At 39.9% G+C, this 9,103-nt stretch overlaps 1 long non-coding RNA gene across 4 annotated transcripts in view; it reads left to right on the top strand.

Moving 5' to 3' along the window:
• The window catches only part of LOC103784977 (uncharacterized), a 49,859-nt gene that overhangs the window by 15,553 nt on the left and 25,203 nt on the right, over window positions 1-9,103 (top strand). For all 4 annotated transcript variants that reach the window (XR_010111557.1, XR_008624761.2, XR_010111559.1 and 1 more), the window contains one exon: window positions 167-273. This is a non-coding gene — a long non-coding RNA (uncharacterized LOC103784977). The remainder of the gene's footprint in view (window positions 1-166; window positions 274-9,103) is intronic.

Here is a 9,103-nt window from a genome sequence, read left to right as displayed (position 1 = left end):
AAAATGTTAGCCATTTCTAACTGTTAAAATAACTGGCTTGACTGACATTTTAACTAGATGAATCGATTGTTTTAACTGATTGTTGTAACTAAACAGATTCTACTTCTGTGAAAGCCTGTTAGTTTCTGTACAATCTCAACTGTCTTTCTTGTGGCTTCATTTTCAGTTTTTCAATGGTTATTAAAGTGTTGACTCTGGAGGACTGTTTACAGCTGGAAATCTAAAGATTTTTCTCATCAATGTACACAATAAGGACCCCATTCTTATCTACAGGTAAGATCATAAAACATAATATTTTAGTTTGACCTTGAAAATTGAATTTGAAAATGTTTTGCAAATTCATTATTAAATTTTTATGTTTGCTTTGTTTTTTTTTTTGAGAAGGAAAATAAACGAGTAAGATGTAAACAACCACTTTAAGAGGTAAGATTTTTTAAGAAAGGTTTTCTTAAAAACTGAAAGCAAAATAATTTTAGAGTATAAAGTGTATTGAAATTGCAACAGAATAAAGTGTTAGTGCAATATGTTCTTAGTGTCTGACTTATGTTGGATTATCTCTCTCTATCTTCAAGGGAGATTCTGGCTAATATTATCATCAAGGAGTTTATAAAACCATATTGAGGGTCAACAGTGATTCAGTATAAGAACCAGTAAGAAGCTGGTTCTTACAGAAGGATAAGAGCACAGTGATTAAGCATACAGGCTCTAGAGCCAGATAGGCTCGGGGTCAAATCCTCTCTCAGCCACCCTGATATTTACTTCTGAAAGTTACCTAATGTCTTACAATTTCCATTTCCATGTCTGTAAAATGGGGACAAAAAATGGTCCCTACTTCCTAGGGTTGCTGTGAGGAATAAATGCAACAACACTTAAAAAATGCTTAGGAGTTTGTCTAAACTGTAGGTAAGTGATCAATAAATGGGTTGCTTGTTAAGTTCATGGTTACAATTTCCACTCTTATCATTGCAATCTCCAACCTCCTACTCTTCTGCCACCATAAGGTGTAGAAAAGAATACACAGCAAGCAAATGCCTCTCTCACAATCTTTCCTTTTTAAACAAGTTTATTAAATATTGAAAATGATGTCTCAAGTGTGACTTCCATAAATTCAACTTGGCACACATACTGCCCAAGGTAATTTATAGATTCAATGCCATCCCCATCAAGCTACCAACAACTTTCTTCACAGAATTGGAAAAAAACTACTTTAAAGTTCATATGGAACCAAAAAAGAGCCCACATTGCCAAGATAATCCTAAGCAAAAAGAACAAAGCTGGAGGCATCACGTTACCTGACTTCAAACTATACTACAAGGCTACAGTAACCAAAACAGCATGGTACTGGTACCAAAACAGAGATATAGACCAATGGAACAGAACAGAGCCCTCAGACATAATGCCGCATGTCTACCACTATCTGATCTTTGACAAACCTGAGAAAAACAAGCAATGGGGAAAGGATTCCCTATTTAATAAATGGTGCTGGGAAAACTGGCTAGCCATATGTAGAAAGCTGAAACTGGATCCCTTCCTTACACCTTATACAAAAATTAATTCAAGATGGATTAAAGACTTAAATGTTAGACCTAAAACCATAAAAACCCTAGAAGAAAACCTAGGCATTACCATTCAGGACATAGGCATGGGCAAGGACTTCATGTCTACAACACCAAAAGCAATGGCAACCAAAGCCAAAATTGACAAATGGGATCTAATGAAACTAAAGAGCTTCTGCACAGCAAAAGAAACGACCATCAGAGTGAACAGGCAACCTACAGAATGGGAGAAAATTTTTGCAATCTACTCATCTGACAAAGGGCTAATATCCAGAATCTACAATGAACTCAAACAAATTTACAAGAAAAATACAAACAACTTCATCAACAAGTGGGCGAAGGACATGAACAGACATTTCTCAAAAGAAGACATTGATGCAGCCAAAAGACACATGAAAAAATGCTCATCATCACTGGCCATCAGAGAAATGGAAATCAAAACCACAATGAGATACCATCTCACACCAGTTAGAATGGTGATCATTAAAAAGTCAGGAAACAGCAGGTGCTGGAGAGGATGTGGAGAAACAGGAACACTTTTACACTGTTGGTGGGACTGTCTGTAAACTAGTTCAACCATTGTGGAAGTCAGTGTGGCGATTCCTCAGGGATCTAGAACTAGAAATACCATTTGACCCAGCCATCCCATTACTGGGTATATACCCAAAGGATTATAAGACATGCTGCTGTAAGGACACATGCACACGTATATTTATTGCGGCACCATTCACAATAGCAAAGACTTGGAACCAACCCAAATGTCCAACAATGATAGACTGGATTAAGAAAATGTGGCACATATACCATGGAATACTATGCAGCTATAAAAAATGATGAGTTCATGTCCTTTGTAGGGACATGGATGAAGCTGGAAACCATCATTCTCAGCAAACTATCTCAAGGACAAAAAACCAAACAGCGCATGTTCTCACTCATAGGTGGGAATTGAACAATGAGAACACATGGACACAAGAAGGAGAACATCACACACCGGGGCATTTTGTGGGGTGGGGGGAGGGTGGAGGGATAGCATTAGGAGATACACCTAATGTTAAATGACGAGTTAATGGGTGCAGCACACCAACATGGCACATGTATACATATGTAACTAACCTGCACATTGTGCACATGTACCCTAAAACTTAAAGTATAATTAAAAAACAAACAAACAAAGAAAAAACTCGGCACAATAAAGTTGACATCACACTGGATGAAGAAATTCCAATTGGGAAAATGATTGGAGTATGCCAGGCAACAGATGAAGATAACCTGGGGGATTTAACCTTTCAACTAGATCCACGGAATGATTACTTTGCAGTTGACAAAGGTAGGTTGAGAAAAGTTCTTGGCAAATTATATATCCTACCGTATGCTATTGCTGTCTTCTGTTGATCTTTATATGTCCTCCACAGACTGAGTTTCTTGGGGTTACATATCAGTCTTCTTCGTTTTCAGAACCTCAACATGAAGCACATAGTAGATGCTTCATAAACATCTGTTGAATAACTCTCTGTGAGACCCAAGTCTTTGTTCACTTATGAGCTAATAATATGTGGCTCTTCATCCGCTACAAAGCAGCAGTCCTAGCCCTTCACTGAACATACCCTTCTAGCACATCTTCTCAGATCTAACTAACTCTACTCTCTACTTCAGGTTGAAGTTTTTTGAGAGAGAGAGAATCCGATTGGAGTTTCTAGAGTCACTCATTCATTCCTCATCCAATCCGCTGTGGCTGAGGCCCGGGGAGGGTCAGATTGTGTGGTATTTAAGGCTTCCTCTGGGGCTGAGTAAAGAAGAAAGGTGGTCATCTTAGCACATAGGCTGGTTTAAGCCATTGTAGCAGATGCTGTCAATATCCTACTCATACCTCCTCAGGCCTTAACAATTCAGTGCAGCAAGCCCAATTTCCACCTGCTAGTATATGCATTTCTTTGCTTGAGGTATTATTTGGATCTGACATCTGCTCTGCCCTGCCCCACCCCCCAAGAAGTGTTGGAGAAATACTACCTGCTAGGAGTTCTCAGTCAATGAATGAAAGGAATTGGTGCACTCTAGTTCTTTGCCTCTGGTGGGGGACAATTTTGAATGTGCATTCTACACTGGCTTCCAGGGTTCCCAGGATTATTAAATTCTAGCTTCCCACAGTAATGACTTGTTTGATGATGTACTTTTTATTGGGATTTTTTCTTCCTTGTCTCACTTTTCTTATGCCACATAGCTCTGATCACCTCCCAAATAAACTACTTTCACTCAAATCCCCCTCTCAGATTCTGTCTCTAGAGGAGCCCCCAATCATGACAGCCACCATTGTGCCTTACCTGAGTTAATGCTCATTTCTCTTAACTGGGCTTCTTCTTTCACCCTTACCGCCTCCTAGAATCTCCACAGAGCAGCTAGAATAATTTTTTTTTAAGTTAAATTGGATCATATTCCTCCCCTGTGTAAAATCCTCCTGGGATTTTCCTTTGCATTTGGAATGCAATCCAAACTTCTTACCTCACTCCCAAGATATTTTCTCTGGCCCTTGTATCCTTCTCCAACCTTATCCTGTTCCTTGGCCCCCTTGGTCCATTATGCTGAAACCAAACAGCTAGGCTGCCTGCCTTGGGATGTTTGCTCTTGTGTTTTTCAGGATCTGACCATTAGACCTTATTTTTAAAAATCACTTTACAGTTTTCATTTTCTTAATAATATGTCTATTGGAATTTTGTGTTTTGATTTTCTACACTTGCTTAGTGTTTGTGTCCCAGCCCAGATTATAAATTTGATAAATGTAGAGATTTCACTTCATTGTAGCATATACAGAATTTAGCACAGTTCCTGGCACATAATTGGCACTCAATAAATGTTTGTCGAGTGAATATGTGGATGGATGTGTGGAAAGAAGCACAGTGAGTTATGGTTCATGTTTTCATTTATGATACTCTCTATCGGGAACGATCTCCCCATTCACCACCATTTTCTTATCCTACATATGTCAAGTCCCCAAATAAGGGCCTCCTCTTCTAAAAAGTCTTCTCTGTTCCCTAAGCCAAAAATAATTTTCTTTTTGTTACCAGCTAACATAATATGATTAATTAGTGTATTTTGGTGATAAACAATTAAAATTGTGCCTATATTTGGAATCACTTTCTTTTTCTGTTATTTTATTTATTTATGTATTCATTTATTTAATGAGACAGTTTCTTGCTCTGTGGCTCAGGCTGGAGCGCAGTTGTGTGATGACAGCTCACTGCAGCCTTGAACTGGGCACAAGCGATCCTCCCACCTACACGTGGCTGACTTGTAATTTTTATTTTTGAAGAGATCAGTCTCACTATGCTGCCCAAGCTTGTCTCAAGCTCCTGGCATCAAGTGATCTCCCCACCTGGGCCTTCCAAAGTGCTAGGATTACAGGCGTGAGCCACCACACCTGGCTTGAACCTATGTCTTAATTCTAATGAATAGGGCATAATTTTCCCCTTATCTTTTCCATTGCTATGTATATAATAAAGTAATTTTGAAAATGACAGCATGGATCAGTTTGTAGAAGATGTGCTATTTTGTTACAGAGCGTGGAACTGTGTTTACTGCTACACGTCTTGACGTGGAGAGAGCTGGATTTGCAAGTGTCCAGTCCTTCTCCATTAAGGCTTGTGACTGTGACTGGCAGTGTGCAGCAATTCTAGTAACTGCCTATACCCATGGCATTAATGACAATTCACCTTTCTGTGATCAATACCTCATTAGGTGTGCTGAGATAGGTGGGCATGGGCAAGAATTTGGAGTGGGTAGAGAGAAGAGACATTGCCATATTTATTGGCCCAACTGGACATGTGGTTAATCATCAAATTGACTCTTGTTCATCCCCAGGTAATGGTCCTCAGAAATAACCTCTTGGGCCTATCTGTGTTAGTCCATTTTGTGTTGCTGTAAGAGAATACCTGAGACTGGGTAATGTATAAAGAAAAGAGGTTTAATAAGATCATGGTTCTGCAGTCTGTTCAAAAAGCATGGTGACAGCATCTGCTTGGCTTTGAGTGAGGCCTAGGAAGCCTTTATTCATGGCTGAAGGCAAAGGGAGAGCGAATACATCACATAGCAAGAGAGGGAACAAGAGAGAGGTGAAGGTGTCACACTCTTTTAAACAACTAGCTCTCCTATGAACTACCAGAGTGAGAACTGACTCTGGACGGGTGGCACCAATCCCACAAATCGTGGGGGATCCGCTCTTATGACCAAAACACCTCCCACCAGGCCCCATCCCCCAACATTAGGAATAATATTTCAAAATGACATTTGGAGGGGCCAAATATCTAAACTATATCACGATTCATTATTGCAAGTTGGATTTCCAGGATCTGACAGTAAGTGGTAAAAGCTTGAATTTTGGAACCATAGACCTAGCTTGGAATCCTGGTTCTATCACTTTTCAGCTGTGTGATCTTCGGTAACTTACTTAAGCCTTTGGTTTTCAGTTTTTTCTTTATAAAATTGGATAATAATAGTACTTACCTGCAGGATTGTTGTGAAGAAAAAATGGGATAATTTATGTGAGATTCTGAACATAGTGCTCACATATCACATGACTTTTATAAATGCAATTTATTACAGTTAAATAACCCATAATCTGAAACCTTTGACATTGAATATGTTTCAGGATGAAGATATTTTTATCTGACTTTAGAAATGTAATAGGATGTGTATATCATATATTATGCAACTTCCCCAGCAGGAGTAATATCCATATACCCCATATTCAAATTCATAGTGAATACTCACACTAAATGGGACAAATAAAGGTCTGACAGTTCAGGTAAGGTTTTGAAGTCGAAAATTTCAGGTAGGGTCAGGCTAAATTTTGATGCCAAGTAAGTTATGAAAAAATTCTTAGTTTCAGAGCTTTGGATTTTGGAGTTTGGATAAGGGATGGTGGGTTTGTATTATCGTTGGTAGGAATATTTTTATTATCAGAAATTCAGTCTCCAAACCTACATCTGTGTCACTCTTCTTCCTCCTTAACTCCCCTCAGTTTCTTATTTACACAGAGGACAGCTGTCCCATGTTTCCTAGGTTTTATTCCTGATTGCCTAATCAAAAACAAAATCTAGTCTTGCTAACTACCACCCATGTGGTCTTGTTTGGGTCCCAATTACTCCATCTTCCAAATGGAGGTGATTATTGCACCTACTTCATAGCATTGTCATAAGGATCAAATATAACCAATACTTAGAATTTGTTTAGTTGGGCTTGGCATACACTCAGTAAATGTTATCCTTTCTGCTTCTCATTTTCTTTCTTCTTCTACTTTTTCTCCTTCTTCTTCCCCCAGGGGAATCATATTTAATTAACCAAACACCTACCATATGCTGCACCCAGTGTTATAGCCCCTAATGGTGTCAGTATGAGTATTTGTTATGGTCATTTGCTGTAAGAAGATTGTATCTTGTCAGAGTCATAAGATGAATACATGTAAAACAACAGATGATAAAAATATGCAATGACTTCAGGTTCTAGGTGCTGTGCGTTAATTGTTAAGGGGAAGAACACATGAGACTGGAATAATCAGAGGAGCTTCTTGAGGAATGAGAGCTGTTAGCCTTTGAAGGATGAGTAGGTTTTAGAGGCTGAAGGCTTAAGAGTGAGCATTTGGGGCAGAGAGATCCTGATGAAGAAATGGGTAAACATATTGAGATGAAAATAAATCCACTTTGACTATAGAATGGTAAGGATTATCTCTCTTGACCACACCACCCAGATGTTCCAGGTTGGAACAATCCCAGAGAATTATCTGATTCCCATTTAAGACTTCTCCACTAAGGTGATGTCCTTGATCAACTGCCCATCCCAAACAAGTGCCCATCTGGGTTCAGAAAATACATACTCCCAGAAAATGACAACAATCCTACCAAATTCATAGAACCTTTTGGGAAATGGCTTCTTAGATGGTACGCCAAAGTTGAGCTGTCTGCTCCAGGATACACAGGGCATCTACATACATGCATTACCCAAACTAGTGTATATTTATGGAAAATGCATTAAATTTAAAAATGATATCCATCTAAAGGGATTTTTCTTCTTAAAAAATTAAACAGGCACACACTCAAGGAGGAAATTGTGAAAGATACAGTAGTTGCAAAACTCTTGTGTCGTGACCTTGATGAGCCTCCTGATGCAATCCATTATGCTCCTAGCTCAGGCCCAGTTGGTTCTGGACAACTCTTTGAGCAAGTGCCAAATGCTGAAAATGTCATCCAGGCGAGAAACAGTTGCTGTAACTCCAGAGAGACGGAGTCATTTTATGGCCACAGTTAAGATGCTGCTGGTAGATTCAGCAAGAGGAGCTCTAACATAGCACAGCGTAATTCTGGGCTCCTCTGCTGTCTTAAAAAATATTTTTTTAGAAATAAAGTTTTGCTCTGTTACCCAGGCTGGAGTACAGTGGAGTGATCATAGCTCACACAGCCTTGAACTACTGCACTCAAGTGATTCTCCTGCCTCAGCCTCCCCAGTAGCTAGGACTACAGGCGTGTACCACCACACCCGACTAATTTTTAAATTTTTTTGTAGAGACAGGATCTTGCTGTGTTGCCTAAGCTGGTCCTGAACTCCTGGCCTCAAGCGATCCTCCCTTGCTGGAAGGCATTTGGGCAAGTCCTTTATTATCTTGATGCCTGCCATCAGTTTCTCCTTCTTTTTTTTTTTTTTTTTTTGAGACAGAGTCTTGCTCTATCGCCCAAGCTGGAGTGCAGTGGTGCGATCTCGGCTCATTGCGAGCTCCACCTCCCAGGTTCACGCCATTCTCCTGCCTCAGCCTCCCGGGTAGCTGGGACTACGGGCGCCTGCCACCACGCCCGGCTAATTTTTTTTTTTTGTACCGTGTTAGCCAGGATGGTCTCGATCTCCTGACCTCGTGATACACCCACCTCGGCCTCCCAAAGTGTTGGGATTACAGGTGTGAGCCACCGCACCCGGCCAGTTTCTCCTTCTTATAATAAGCACAAAGTAATTTGTGTCCTAGTTAGCTGGGGAAATGAATCAGAGGGTAAAAAGCACACTGATTTCCTTAGAGATAAGTCTGTGTGACTATGTGTGTGACAATGGTTCATTCTCCTGGCACTGGGAGCAGTTGATCAGCTCCTCTTTTCTATACCCTCTGGAGATTATACACTTTCCATCGGCAGATGATGGACACAGTTAAGTTTTCTTTTTGCTTCCCAAGATGGGATTCTGTCTTGGAAGAAATCCCTCCTTCTAACTTCTAATTTCCACAGATCTTTATTTCAAAGTGCTAATCCTTGTTAGATTTTATAACCCAAATATCACCAAGCACCCTCCCCACACTTAGCCAGAAGATATGGCTGAGACCATTGGTAACATTTCTCTTTCTCTGGCCCTAACCCCAGATTTTTGTGACAAACTCCATAAGCTACAAGCTGGCCTTTTGCATATATTGTGAATTTTGGAAGCTTAGGCACTGAGCCAAGAGATTTCCTGGGTTGATGTTCATTTTGAAATGCAATGCCAAACTGTCACCTTTTAAAATGAAATTTGGATGAAGATGGAGG

Source organism: Pan paniscus, chromosome 2 (genome assembly GCF_029289425.2).
Source record: "Pan paniscus chromosome 2, NHGRI_mPanPan1-v2.0_pri, whole genome shotgun sequence".
Lineage (NCBI taxonomy): Eukaryota > Metazoa > Chordata > Mammalia > Primates > Hominidae > Pan > Pan paniscus.
The sequence above is the reverse complement of the archived record's forward strand: the minus strand, read 5'-3'. Positions and strand labels throughout refer to the sequence as shown.